Raw genomic sequence first — 16150 nt, forward strand, 5'->3', positions numbered from 1 at the left:
AAAAGTTTAGCTAACCTTGCTAACCAACGGTCTTTCTGAAGGAAATACTCCTTCTGTCACAAATACTCCTTTTGTCACAAATTTTGCATTTTGCCGAGATTTCGTTATTTTTAGAAAAGTGAAGCCACACGTTGGACCGCCGACGTAAGGTACTCATGTTCGACTCGCGCGGTTATGCCAACACTTCCGGTAGACGCTTCTTCGTTGGTGTTGTTCAGCGGTTTCTTCTTCCGCTCGGCGGACTGTGAATATCGAAACTAGGAATCGAAATTTTAACTTTTGAACGATTCCGGGAAAAACTAAAAGTTAGTCCCGGTTCCAATCGATACTCCATTCTCGATACCCAACCCTAGTGTTGATGGACTCGACCTTCTCCATCTGTGTTTTGATCATCGTTCTGAATCCAATCCAGATTAAGTCTTTAACATAAAGGCTATTTTCTCAGTTTTTTGTTAAATGAAACCCATGAATGCATGTAGCAAAACTAAAACATTAAAGGGTAACTAAACCCCTGGTCAGGGCCTGACTCCACCCACTGGCAATATTTGAAAATGCTGAAAAAGTGGGCAAACCCCAGCGGAGATAGAGGGGACGAAATATATGCTAAAACACTCTATCCTGATCGTTTTCAATACTCACAATCCCAATTCCTGACTCGCTACAGTGGTTTTGACGACACAAAGATGGTTTTTATACTGCCAAGGGCGTAGCTCGCGTGGTGAGCTGAAACCTGCGTACGTCACGAAGTGCGGAAAATTCAACTGCAGTAGCCACCGTTCAACCTGAAGAGGGCAGCACTAAGACGCCTTTACACCATATATTGTAGAAATAGAACACTTTATAAACAAATGTCAAAAAAGTTACTCGAATCAATGACTGGTATTAATAAAGATCCATTCTTACAGATCACTAACTAAAAAAAGTTGGTTAAGTGTTTAGTTACTCTTTAAACGTTTTTTTTTTTTGTTCAAAAGCAGAAGGTCTGTTTTTTTTATTGATATATTGCTTGTTCAGATATTCATTCAACTAAATATTCTGATGGCCATTAAACTTGATTAAATGCGAGTTAACAATGCTGGTGGTGGCTGGCAAATGCTGGCAGGGAAAAAGTTCAATAATAGAGCAATCATCTCTTCTCTGGATTGTTTGTAAGTTCCAGCTCTTACAGGTGTTTGTTAAAGGGCATATTGCAGGTTAGAGGACCCAACGAGTCAATGTATAGAAAAATAATGTAGGAACTAGATTTTGATTAATACGCTACAGAAGCTTCTGGAGTCTAAAAATGGGCGTGGTGGGTGCGAAATAACGGGCGGGAGAGAGGTCGATTCAGACAACAGGAAAACAATGGATCGCAAAGACATTTCGGACGCTGAGGAAATACTTTCTCGTATGACGCAACAGGTTGAATCAGAGCTAACAGCACTAGTTTTAGACATTTAGAGAGCAGTTTTCTGAACTAAATAGAAGCTAATCAGCAAAGCTGCCTTTTTAAAAACCTGAGAGCGATCTCATTACGATTCAAAAGGAGACTGACTTCATCCCTGATGAGCTAATGCTATATAAGCCCATGCTAAACGCTAGCCCTTTACTGCCCTGCCCCGCCACACCCTGATGCCCTTCTGCCCGCCTGCGCTTTGACGGACAGCTGTGGAGTTCTGGACCAACTCCAGCCAGCGGGATTACGCATGCAAGTAATCTCCCATGATGCCCTGCGGCCAAGCTAGGGCGTGCTGCGCCTCTGCTCCTTATTAATATGCATGAGAATGCTAATGAGCAGGAAGCACACAGGTGAGCTCGCTCAAAGAAGCCAGTCACAACACAGGAGCCGATATTCTAATTTCGCGGCGCAGACTTTCCCACTCGCCAGCGAGACAATATCACATTCTCTCACACACAGCATGATAACTCGCAGCTTCTCCATGTGAGGAAGCTAACCTAAAGAGCCGACTGTCTGACGAGACGCTCGTGTGGCTTTTGCAGAAACACTCGGCAAACTCATTCCTGAAATGCAGTGTCACGGGTGCCAGTGAGACGTTTCAAATCAAAAACGGGTTTTATATAAAGGTTACAGGCAAAAGCCATGAGCAAATTCCCTGAAGCCTCTATCAGTCAATCTGGTTTTAAACTCTCTCACACACACACACACACACACACGCATGTGAAAATATCACTGCAAAGATGGCTGTAAAAATAAATCTGAATGGTTTAACCTATTGATCTTTATTACATTTTTTTTTGCAAAAATCTAACCCTTCATTTAAGTAAAATAATTAAACTCAAATTATGAAATAAAAGTTTTTCTACAAAACACATTTGCCACAATTATTAGCACCCCTAGAATTGTTTTTATGATCTCTTAAGTATATTCCCATTAATATCTATTTTTTTAGCGAGGAACATGAATTTGTCCAGCCATAACTTGTTGTTTCACAGAAGTATAAATATGAGGAAACACAAAGGCCAAATTGCCTGTTGAACTTCGCAAAATAGAAAGTGGCTGTAAGTAAAGTAAACTAGCAAAAGCATTGAAAATTCCCATTTCTACCAATCAACTAAAGATGCTACGAATCTGTCTGGAAAAGGACATGCGATTATATATTCATCCTAAGGCACGATGAGGAGGAGAGTTTGAGTGGCCGAAGACTCTTCAAGGATCACAGCTGGAGAATCACAGAGATTAGTTGAGTCTTGGGGTCAGAAAGCCTCAAACAATTATTATAATAATAAAAAAACCTACATCACCATATGTTGTTTGGTCATGATCATCCAAAAACAAACTCCAGCATATTCAGTTGTCAGACACGACTGATCTTCAAAAAGGACCGGATTCTATGGTCAGATGAAACTAAAAGAGCTTTTTGGCAGAAAACCCACCAGATGTGTTTGGTGCAAACTGGGACAAATACATGGTTGTTGGTGCCAGACGGGCCGGTCTGAGTATTTCACAATCTGCTCATTTACTGGGATTTTCACGCACAACCATTTCTAGGGTTTACAAAGAGTAGTGTGAAAAGGTCAGAGGAGAATGGGCCAACTGATTCAAGCTGATAGAAGAGCAACTTTGACTGAAATAACCACTCGTTACAACCGAGGTATGCAGCAAAGCATTTGTGAAGCCACAACACACACAACCTTGTGGCGGATGGGCTACAACAGCAGAAGACCCCACCGGGTACCACTCATCTCCACTGCAAATAGGACAAAGAGGCGACAATTTGCAAGAGCTCACCAAAATTGGACAGTTGAAGACTGGAAATATGTTGCCTGGTCTGATGAGTCTCGATTTCTGTTGAGACATTAGATGGTAGAGTTTTCACAGCGATGCCATAGAAGAACCATTTTGGTTACCCAAAGAGCCTTTCAGTGATCAGTTCTTAAAAGAACAAGGTTTTTTCTTAGTGTGAAGAACATTTTAAAAATTTGAAGAACTTTATCCAAGTATGTTAAAAGTTCTTCATGAAACTCCAAATGCCAATAAAAAACCTTTATTTTTAAGAGTGGTTTTTAATGCAAAAAATGTTCTTTATACTGGATTACTTAACATTATAAAATGCTTTTCACAGTAATGGTTCTTGAACTGTTTACTATTCGTCTATGTTTTCACCGCAAAACCCCCATCTTTATTTTTAAGAGTGTAAAAAGTAAGTAAACATAGACTGATCTTTCTAAAAATTCCAACTTTGGGTGAAATATGGATAATAAATAACATTATTAAAAATCAAAACATTAACAAAATATCCTCACTGACTAATTTTGTTATGAAGTACAGTTGTATGTTTGCATAGAATTCATTTTAAACGCCATATTGTACTGTATGCTTTCAAAATCTGAGGTAAATTATCCGTTATCGCTTGTGGCACAGTGACCTATTTTTTTTACTAAAAATAAATAATGTTTACTCATAACCAGTGCAATATCTCTGTGTGGGCGGATCTGTCAGCCGCGACGTCGCAGAAATAGGAACCTTTCCTAAATTAGAAACTTCGCGTGTCGCGTCTGGTTAGGACAAACACTCTGATTAACATGGAAAAGATACCTTTTATCGCGTCTCGCGGCGTCGTGACACGTGTAGTTAGGACACGGTGTAAAACTTTCATTTACTAAGACGTGAAACTCAAAACTGTAGACCTATTTTTCCGAACGCCTCACAACCGTACAGTCTTCCGTTGAGAGCTTGAATAATAGACACTCCAGCCCAGTAGGTGGCGATAATGCACCTTTGCCAATTGGAAGCAAACCACTTTTTTTTCCTTTTTTTTTAACAACCCCATTTCCGTTTCCGGCGGCGGAGCAATACCGTACATCACAGAACGTACAATACACGTCAATAGAGTTGTACAAAAACTACGATAAAACAGGTTGGAAAGCATCTTTTGCAGCGATTTTTGTGTGAGCGTATCAGTGAACACCCCAGACCTCTCGGTGAGTTTCACGTCTTTGTAAAACGTGTTTTATGCGTTTTATGAAGGATTGTTCACGTGCACCTATGCTACCATTGTGAAGATGTGGGGGTGCTACCACAGAAACTGAAAAATCTCGGGACAGAAAAAACAATCTTAACCACTCTATTTCATCAGAAACGATCTTAAAACAGGGCTTTAATTGTAAAATACCGAACTTGTCCTTTAAAAATGTAACCCAATGGATGGGTTTGTCCATATTTGACCCAAAGTTGGGTTAAAACAACCCAGCATTTGATCGAGTGCAACGATTTCCCAAAACATGTAAGATTGGCGGACAAAGTAGAAATCTCTAAACGTGTGGAGAACGTATATTAAAGGGTTAGTTCACCCAAAAATGAAAATTAAGTCATTAATTACTCACCCCCATGCTGTACCAACCCCGTAAGACGTTCGTTCGTCTTCGGAACACAAATGAAGATATTTTTGATTAAATTTGAGAGCTGTATAACTACCACATTGGCTTCCTAAGGGACTGCCTCTTGACGGCCCAGAAAGTCAATGAAGAAAATGTTTAAATATCCCAAGTGACTACCGTGGCTCAACTATAAGTTTATCAAGCGACGAGAATACTTTTTGTGCGAAAAAACAAACAAAAATAACGAGTTTATTCGACTATTTCTTTTCTTCCTTGTAGGCCAGAAACGAGACTTCCTTAGATTTCCACGACGCATGCGCGAGAACTGAACTGATCAGTAGTGTAAGGAGATCGCAATTCTCGCGCATGCGTCGTGGAAATCTAAGGAAGTCTCGTTGAGTCCCTTAGGAGCCAATGTGGTAGTTATACAGCTCTCAAATTTAATCAAAAATATCTTTATTTGTGTTCCGAAGACGAACGAAGGTCTTACGGGGTCGGTACAGCATGGGGGTGAGTAATTAATGACTTAATTTTCATTTTTGGGTGAACTAACCCTTTAAGTTATAGTCCTGCGTTTGACCCGTAGCAGAGTCATGTCTCTCACCGTTACGAAAGACTCTGCAAATCAGCTACACCTGCAGGATAAAACTCACTGTCAATCTAACCCGCTCCAGGTCAAACACAGCAACACAATGTCTCTCTTAACAAGAAACGGTTTCAGTCAGAAATGAGTTTATGAGCGGTGACGTGCCGTCCCCTTCAGCCCGCGTAAGCGCACAGCGCAGTCACTCTTCAAACACACACTTGTTGTATTATTGTACGATAAACAGCAGCTGCAGAAAGCTACACACACCGCGTACTAGAGAGAATCACATTAAACAGAACGCTTGACACTGCAGACGCCTCGCATTACTCCTGCTGCGTGTGTGTACGATAACGCTTCATGATGCCTGACAGCTCTGAACTCCTTCCCATAATGCATTGTGCTGAGAGACACTCTAATTGATGACACAGGTGAGACTGCACGAAATGATTGAAAGTGTCGTGAGGAGTGAGACAAAGTGCGCGAGCGTGTTTGATGTTGATTACATATGGAGGAAGAAATGAAATGCTCAGTTCTCTCCGGATTTAAAAAGATATCAAGAGATGGAGAGAAAGAGAGAAACGTGTGGAAGAGAAGGTGATGCAATCTTCTAAAGAGGAGTTCTCCTCGTTCCTCTCGTTATCAAACGCTCCCTAAGATTTGATTCTGTTCTGTGGAGATCCGTCTGTGCGGTTTTGGGAATGTCTTTATCTAAATAAACCAAAAGGTTTCGCGTGCGCTTTAATATAGTATATAACACACACACACGCAAAGTTATGTGGCGCACGCGAGACACGGGCGGCCTACGGAGAGATGTGAAAATGCGTTTTAATATGTGCACGCATAAAGAAATATGAATGTGTAATGTGGCCTGTTGCGTTTTTCAGTTGTGTTGTAGTGTGTTTTGGGTGAGGTTGCAGAAATTCATGATATTCTGGAGGGTTAAAATATTCTTCTTTTTAAAGATTAAAATAAGAGGAGAATAGATAAGAGAGGAGAAGACAAGAAGACAAGAGAGCAAATGAAATGAAAGGAGATGAGAAGAAACGAGAAACACGAGAACAGGGAAAAGTGGAGAACAGGTGAAGTGAGAAGAGATGAAATGAAAGGACGACAAGAGGCGAAATGAGCAAAGAAGAGAGAAAAATGAGAAAAGATGACACGTTTCAAGAGATGAAATGAGAATTAAGAGAGAAGTTAGAAAAATCGAGCTGACAAATATGCAATAAATTTAGAATAAATAGAAATAAATAAAAGGAGAAGAGAAAGGAGACAAGACAAAAAAAGCAAATGAAATGAAAAGAGATGAGAAGAAACAAGCAACTGAAAGAAATATATAAAGTGAGAAGAGATGAAATGAAATAAAAGGAAGAAGATGAGATGAGACAAGAGGAGGTCAAAGAAGAGAAGAAATTATCAGAAGAAAATGAGAAGAAACGAGACAAGACAAAAATGAGATTACATTACGAGAAAAGAGATTAGTGGGGAGAAGACAAGAGGAAACAGACCAGAAATGAGAGGAGATGAGCAGAGAAAAGAAGAAAATGAGAGAGAATCGATAAGAGATGATAAACCCTCAGTTAAGAGATTAAAATAAGAGAAGAGACATGAGACGAAATAGGAACGGATGAAATGAGAAGAAACAAAAAAAAATGACAGAACAGACAAAGTGAAATGACATGAAAGGAAAGGAAAAGAGAGGAGACAAAACAGACAAGAGGCGAATAGAAGAGTCCAGAAGAGAAGAAATGAGCTGAGAAGAAAAGAAGAGATGAGACAAGACGACAAAAGAGCAGAAGAAATGAAATGATGTGAGATAAGATACAAGAAAATCAGAGAGAAGTTGAAATGAGCGGAAGAGAAGAAGATTTGAGATTTACCTTGATCAATATAATCATAGTCTACCTGTGTGTGTGTGTGTGTGTGTGTATATATATATATACACATGCATAAATATATATACATAATGTAAAATAAAAAACTGTTTATATATATCAGTTTTTTTATTTTCAATTGATAAATCTATTTTATATCATATACATGTTTCATTATTATATGTGTTAGTTATTTGTTATTGTTATATTGCATATTTCTTTATCTTGTCATTACTTGTTTAGTGTAAAATGCTTTGGCAATATTGTGTGTATATAAACACAATCATAGAAATAAAGTACCGGTACTTTAAATTGACAAATTGTTTGCACTTTAAGGTGTTTGTCAGAGTAATTATACATTTAAATACTGAGTGATAATAATAAACTATATACTTACTATAAGCTTAGGGATAGGAGTATGGTTTGGTTTAGGGTTAGTTGGATGTAATTATGCATAATTTATAGCTATTACTATACATGTAACGTGTAACAAGGACACTGTAAAATAAAGGGTTACCGAAATATTGAACTAATAGAAAAGACAAAATGAGAAGGAAGACAAATGAGAGAAAAGAGCTAACAAATAAGACAAAATGAGAAGAAATGAAACAAGAAAAGCTGAAATGAGAAAAGACTAAATGAGAATGAAAATATGAGACAGGAAGAGTTGAAAATGAGAAGAGAAAAGAGTGAGTGTAAGGAGAGGGGGATGGAGGGAGGAGGAGAGGAAGGCTTCATGTAAAAGAGGGAGACTGAAGTTCCCATGAGACTCTCCATTAATTGTGAAGTGAAGGTGCCCTCAGGCCAACACAGGGGAACAGAATCACACACACACACACACACACACACACACACACACACACACACACACACACACACACACACAGAGAAATATAAACACACTGACGAACACACACTGATCGAAAGACACACACACAGAGAAATATAAACACACTGACAAACATACACTGATTGACATACATGCATATGCAAACAAAAATATAAACACACTGACAAACACACACTGATCAACACACACAGAAATATAAACACACATACAAACACACACTGATCGACATACACACACAGAAATATAAACATACTGACAAACACACACTGATCAACACACACAGAAATATAAACACACAGACAAACACACACTGATCCACACACACACAAAGAAATATAAAAACACAAACAAACACACACTGATCAACACACACAGAAATATAAACACACATACAAACACACACTGATCCACACACACACACAGATATATAAACATACTGACAAACACACACTGATCAACACACACACAGAAATATAAACACACATACAAACACACACTGATCGACATACACACACACAGAAATATAAACACACAAACACACACTGATCGACATACACACACAGAAATATAAAAACACTAACAAAAACACGCTGATCCACACACACAAATAGTGTTGTCACGGTACCAAAATTTCAGTATTCGGTACCGATACCAGTTAAAATTCACGGTTCTCGGTACTAATTTCGGTACCAAAGCTTAGTTTAAATTTACATATATTTAAGTGTTTATCACGGTTACAAGTATGGAAACTGTACATTTGTATTATAAACACTTTAGAAAAAGATTAGATAAAATGACCTAAAATAAACAATATTATACACTAACACATTTTTAAAGTTGTTTGTAAAGTTTTAATCCATTATTTATTTAATGCACAATGAATTAAGTGAACAAACATGAACAATCAGGTGTTTGTAATAAATAACATTTTCAAACATTAATTAATGTTGTAAACATATATTGTTCACTCAATGTGTTGATAACTAAGTAATGTTTATGAATGGTATCTTTGTAGCATTACCATAAAACATGTTTTATTTGACTTGACTGTCCTTTTATTTAATCTAAAACTGCATTCATATTTCATTTTAAAAAGGCTTTTTAAACCTGCTGAGTTATAAAGGCAAGAATACGCCTAGAACTGGCATTGACATTAAATGACAATACTAATACCATAGTACTCTGGTGTCGGGTGGATACTACTGTGCTCATGTACTCGTAAAACTACCCCGAAAGCACTTGGCCGTTCACATGTCGCGCATGTTTTTTAATTATATTTTTGCGCGTGCTTATTCTTTCCAAAGCGCTTGCTCTCACGCGGCGTCTGTCGTTGCTATGCAACGCCAACGAGTTTTTATTAGGAGCGCGCTTGAATCGCGCCTATATTTGAAATTGCGAATTTGCATGTAATCGGCCTCTTATGGCAACGTGACATTAGCCTAATCCGAAATATTTCCATATGTGGCTCTTTCCTCCTTTCGTTTCAACAAGTGGATTTAGAGAGAGAGAGCCATATCAGCGTTATGACGAGGACGCAACTGTGCACGTTTCAGACAGCGCGTCTAGAACAGAACTGGATTAACCTGGTACTCGGTACCTAGAAAAGCTGGTACCGTAACATTTTTTTTTTTTTAGTACCGACTTGGTACCGAAGTACCGAGTTTTTTGACAACACTACACACAAAGAAATATAAACACACTGACACACTCACACACACACTATTACATATGCAAAACATTTCTATAACACTACAAACACACAAGCACAGCCCATATAATGTATCAGATTAACAGTGTAATGTGTGTGTGTGTGTTTACCGAGCTGTTTGGGAACAAAACTGGCCCCAGAAGTTAAAAAACAAAAAAAAAAAAAACTGAATGTGCAGATGCTTCGAAACTAATAATAATAATAAATAATAATTAGTACATACATTTATTCTAAAAAAAAAAGTCCAGAATTTTTTCCTGAGTTAGTCTGTAGTCATTATAATTAGCTTTATTTTAAAAGAATACAGTGAAAAGACTATGTTTTCATTTAAATAGCTAAATGAACTGCTCCTTCATATGAGAGTCTGTGACTGACACTGGGATTGTTCACTGAGCTGTAGAGCAATCAGTCCACTAGAGGGAGCACTGGGAATACAGTATGACTGACCCCCTCTCTCTCTCTCACACACACACACACACACACTCCATAGGCGTAATGGTTTCTATACTGCATAAACTGTATTCCTTTACACTAATCTACCCATCACAGAACACTTTCTGCATTTTTACATTTTTAATAAAACATTGCTTAGTGTGTTTTTCAGCCATTTTACTAATGAAGACTTAGGGAATGTTCTCATAAACCACGTTTACGTTGTAATACCACTGTAAAACCATGTCATTATACAAATTTGTGTTCTCATAAATCATATAAACAAGCACACACACACTGAGCGAGAGAGAGAGAGAGATATTATATCATCATATTATGAACACAAAACCTGACAAATCACCCAGAAAGCATCTTGTACACAAGTGTTCAGTGTTCAGCACAGGTTTACGACTCACACAGACTGTACTGAGTAATCAAGTAGTCCAGGGGTCAATGTAGGGGTCAAGTCTTGTGCTTGAGTCCTCCATTCCAGACAGCGAGCAAGATGTGTTTATCTCAGCATGGATTATGAGCCGCATGATCTTGTAAAACAAAAGTCACCTTTACTATATGAATGCACTTCAACACACACAGAACATTACTTTAAATAAATACATCAATCAAATTTATTAAAATTAATCAGATTTAAAGTACCAGTATATAGAGTTATGACATCACTTTGTAGGCCAAAACGCAGACGTGAGTTAGCATTTTAGCACTTCCGGTTCCCTCGCCCTAAAGTCTATGGGATTTTTGAATGGATTTTTGTTAAATCGCCTGAAATAAGGTCTGTGGTGACCTCTAAATATTTTCACGTTTTAATCTATGACATAAAACACACCAGTTATAACCTGGTTGTGGTTATTTCAACTTTATATAGGCTTCAAAATGTATATATTTCGGATTAACTTGTAAAGATTATCTTGATAGAAAAAACGTGTAGGGTCACAACTCCTTGTTGAACACGGATCTTATTTTTTTGCAATTTTCCAAAAGTCTATGGGGAAAATGCATAGCTTTTCAATCGAGGGAACCCATGCGCCGCTAATTTCCGAGTTGTCCTACAAAGTGACGTCATAACTTCGGCGCTCTATTAAACACAAACCATAGAAACGGTCAACAGGCCAAAACAACCAGGACAAATCTATAAAGATGACCATAAAAGATACTGCTGATTCTCAAACACTAGGACAACACTGCCATTTACTTCATAATGAACAGAGACACGACAGGACTTTCTTTTCTTTTCACGAACGGATTATTCTGGGTTAAAAAAGCAAACAAGGGCTGCCCAACAGATATACATTGTATATGCTTAACTTCCGGCATACATTTTTATTTTATTTTTTTGAGTGCCAAGTAAAAATTATGGTCTGAGGTGATCAATAGCAGCCATTTAGCCTGGCATATTCTGTGCTTTCCAATCAAAACGGGTCACAGGTTAGTTCTGGCAAGGTCACAAGAGTAATAAACAATGCCAAATATTAAAATACTTAGCCTAACTAATCATATAATTAATGATTATACTAATCATATAATCATATAACTTATCAATTAATCATATAATTCTCCCAAGTTAGGAGAGCAAAATATTTATCAATTATTGAAAGGCAGGAGAAAACACGTAACATTTCTCACGTAACAAAGGTTTTGCATCCAGACAAACTGGTGCAAACTGACGTAATTAATTTCTCTAAAACTAATTCAATAATTAACCCAGTGTTTTGAACACAGGTAAATGAACCCTCTGCTGTTGCATGAATATATAAAACAGTACATTTTCCAACTCAGTCTGACACATTTCATATTATTGGGTCGTTGTCAAAATGTCAATATTTGATTCTAAACATACTGAAGACTTTTCTTTCAGATGGTAACACCATTGTATTTTATTATAAACAATAGCTTTGAATATCTTCCATTCACATGCCAAGGTATTTGCATGGTAATTAAAAAATACAATACAGATCTAGGTAGGCTACTTTTTAGTGCTGTACTAACTGCCTTAACAGATTTCAGTGAATTTCATTCCTGAGGAGGAAAGAGAGTGAGTTTCACTCAGTGTTTCACAATGACACACTGAGGAAGATAAGAGAGAGAGAGAGAGAGAGAGAGAGAGAGAGAGAGAGAGAGAGAGAGAGAGAGAGAGAGAGAGAGAGAGAGAGAGAGATCGAGCTGTTCTCTCCTGTTTCCCTCTCCGTCCGATCTCTCCATCCTGACAGGAGAGGCTTCAGGCATCTGCTGAGCTTCAGGCCACACACACACACACACACACACACACACACACACACACACACACACGGTAATGTCAAACCACATTACACACTCATAACAACAAATTCACGCTGTACTCTGCTGTTACGCACGCGCATGGTGAATTCAGCGATGGGATTGTGTGACTGTAAGCATTTCTGCAAACCACAAAATCCACTGATGACAGTAAATGCGAGTGTGTGTGTGTGTGGCCTGACGGCGGTCTGAAGTTTCGCCGCGCTCCCAGGGATAGCGAGTGTAAAGTGTGTTGCCGGGGGCGACGGCGATATGAAAGGTGGCTAATGAAGCACTTAGCATTTGAAGGCTAGCAGCGGACCGCGCCCGAGTTCCGTCAGTCCTGATTGGCTAACGCGAGGGCTAACGCGAGCTGAGTGGTCTTTTGTTGCTCGGCGACGGGCCCTGAGGCGACGCCCCAACCCTGACCCCTCCTCCCCCATCAGCGCCGATGCGATGTGACAACTTAGCGGGACGAGGAGAGTCTTTTCTTTCTATCTGTCTCTCTCTGTTCAGCCGCAGAGGTCGTGTGTGTGTTTATCAGATCTGCTCTAAATGAATAGGAATGAGAAAATGCCTGTCTCTCTACCTGCTCCTCTCCTCGGACCGTCTGTCTCTCACCTAATGTTTCATTCGGTTGCTCTTTTGCCAACACCTGTCTCCCTGCATTTCACGTCTCCCGCGCTTCCCCTCTCTCTCTTTTAAACGCAACAACTGTTTAAAGGCAGACAACGCCAGAACCTCTTTAAAGTCACAATTAAATCAACATTGACAACTTTTTTTTCCATGGAATAAAAATGGAATTGCAATATTTATTATGAATTATTTATCCATGCACATCGTCATTTTTTTTTCAATTCATGTGCCCTCATAATCTTTTATCAAAATAACATCCTATTCTATTCTTCGCTGATGACGTGTTCACTGGCGCGAGGGCGGGACGAACTGTCAATCACATGAGACCAAAACCGTCCAACCAATGGGCTATATGCACGCATAAATTCCGCATTTGACGCAAGGATGCTCGTCCATTTCCGGTTGTGGAGATTTAAGCGGAGGAAAACCGAGGAAAACGGGATTATGGCAGAGTCTTCAAAATTTACTGTCCTCCCGTCTTTGAAATGAAACGTACATACGTTTAGACGTAATTTTATATATAGTTATGTTTATTTAATATAATTTTAAAAAGAAGCATACACAACGAGGGGTGTCTGTTTTATCTGTTTTTGTGACTAACGTTTCTTTAGTATAACCATGGAGTATAAAATTCAACATAAATTCTCGGTATTGCATTGGACTCTACGATCGGCGGAAGTTATCGAGCATCCTTTCACCTTTACCGGAAATACCGCCGTGCATAAAGCCCATTGCCCATGGACAAAATCAAGTCCCGCCCAACATTTTTTCTTGTTCGAGAAGCCATTTCACCTGGATATAGTGATATGGTTAGTTAAAGATACATTTAACATGCTATTAAACAATTATGAAGCATAAAAACATCAATAAAGACAAAAATATGAAAGGAAAAACAGAAATTTTATTTCTACATAAATTATTAAAATATATTATAGTATTTATAAAGAAAAGGCTACTCATTTAAAGAATTAAACATTTATGTTCATTATATACACTACCTTGCAAAAGGTAAGCAAGATTTTATTTTATTTTTTTAAGAAATTAAAACTAATTTAGAAAGGGTGCATTATATTGATCAAAATGCAAATTAAAGATTTATAACATTTCTATATGAAATTTCTATTCTTTAAATACTTCTGGAAAAAAATATAAAGGCTCCCACTAACATATCAAGCAGCGCAACTATTTTTGTTGTAATAATAATCAGTATTTCTTGAGCAGCAAATCAGCATATTAGAATGAGTTATATTAGTTAAATTAACGTAATAGTTCCCAATCTCAGTGTTTTAACTGTATTTTTGATGCCTTGGTGAGTAGTAGAGACTTATATACAAATATATATGACCCCAAACTTTTGAGTTGCCTCTTTTCTGAATGCCAGTGTGGTTTTATTGTGTTCACTTGTTAGTTATGTACAGAAAAATTCACACACACACACACACAGACACACACAAAATCTTTTAACCTTTCTGTTTTTAGCATTGCTTTAAAAAGACTAAATACTGCTAACAGAACAAAGATCTGAACTAATTGACTTTTGACTCGACACAGCCCCTGTGACAGCATCCTCGTGCGACAACGCCCTGTTCTTTCTTTTTATAATGACCCTAACCAAACCATAACCCTTAATAAAAAAACATGCAAAAGTGCAAAACTTTACCTGAGGACAGTTTTGTCAGATTGAGCTCACTTCTATGGGCAATTTTGTACAGCTAGGTAAGGCCAAACTCATATAAACTCACATTTTATGCCCAGTTGCATGAGCTGAAGTGTGTATTTTCAGACAGGCAGTGATAGTGAATCCCAGGTCCGTCACTGTGTGTCAGGGCAGAGAAGTGGAAAATTAAAGCCATTGACGGAAGCAGTAATGAACCATGAAAAAAAATGTGTGATGGACAAACGACAGTAAAAATAAAGAGAATGGCCCGTTCCTCCCGCGTGAGGCACTTATTTATCCGAAGACTTTCTCAGTTTTATTGTTATTGAGCTGAAAACGGGAAAAATCACGATGTCTTGAAACTAGCAGAGAGCAATCCGTTTCTGCACACACACACACACACACACACGTATACAGAGTTGTGTTGTTTTTAGGTTATGTCCCTTACCCTAAAACACTTTCCCTGTCTTTTATGTTTATTTGTTTTTCTTGTACTCGTGTTTTATTGAGTTTGTTATAGTCGTGTGTTTATTTCCACGACAGGCGTCCCAGCAGAGTCGACTTCATAATGTGTGTCTGAAACCCTTTCCATTTGAAATCAGTTTCACTCTCATTTTACTTTAAGTGAGATTGTGGGGCTTTAAAAAACATTTTATTGATAAAGATCCCGCTCAAGCCTCGTTTGCTCTAATTTGTAGGCTAATTGGTCAGTTACACACTTCATGCATCGCACACACACATGCTGAAGAGGCACTTTTGTGAAGTTTCCTGCTCCTCCTGTTTGTTTAGATTTGTGGATATTGATGTCGTCAGCCAGTTCTGTTTATACTTAAGGGCAAAAATCATCAGTGCTTTCATCTTTATGATTACAAAAAAAAATAAAAAAAATACTGACATTGAGAAGAGAGCAGGAGGAAGAGAGAAGTGATAAATTAAACATAAAGATCTCTCCTCATCTATAAATCCATACATCTGCATTAGAATAGACAATGACAGCGGTCAGCAAAACACTACAAGAACAAGTCGATTTGTAGGCAAAACAAACACATTCGCTGACCTAAATGACCATCAGACTTTAGGCGTTATATTGAATATGATAAACAATATTCTACAGGAGGCGATGCATAAAGCGTTTTTTTTTTTTTGGATGCTTTATGTTATGTGCATTAACTTATCTTTAAAAGTTTTTCATGCCAATGTACTTATTGTGAACATTGTTGAATAAACAGTTAAATGCATGATTAATATGTTTATAGTTGCCATGCGACACAGAAGCATGTATCAATATAGAATTAATAGAATGTCACAGAATAAAACCGGTGTA

General features: G+C 38.1%; 1 protein-coding gene across 9 annotated transcripts in view; it reads right to left on the reverse strand.

The window, feature by feature from the left end:
* The window catches only part of tfap2d (transcription factor AP-2 delta (activating enhancer binding protein 2 delta)), a 94946-nt gene that overhangs the window by 21866 nt on the left and 56930 nt on the right, over positions 1–16150 (reverse strand). Inside the window, exon 1 of one of the 9 annotated variants that reach the window (XM_089118903.1) lies at positions 10682–10784. The exons of the other annotated variants lie outside the window; for them this stretch is intronic. The gene's annotated coding sequence lies outside the window, so the exon portion shown is untranslated. Of the gene's footprint in view, positions 1–10681; positions 10785–16150 lie in introns of those variants that run through there. 9 annotated transcript variants of the gene reach the window in all.

The sequence above is a fragment of the Pimephales promelas genome, chromosome 13 (genome assembly GCF_988280905.1).
Source record: "Pimephales promelas chromosome 13, fPimPro1.hap1.1, whole genome shotgun sequence".
NCBI lineage: Eukaryota > Metazoa > Chordata > Actinopteri > Cypriniformes > Leuciscidae > Pimephales > Pimephales promelas.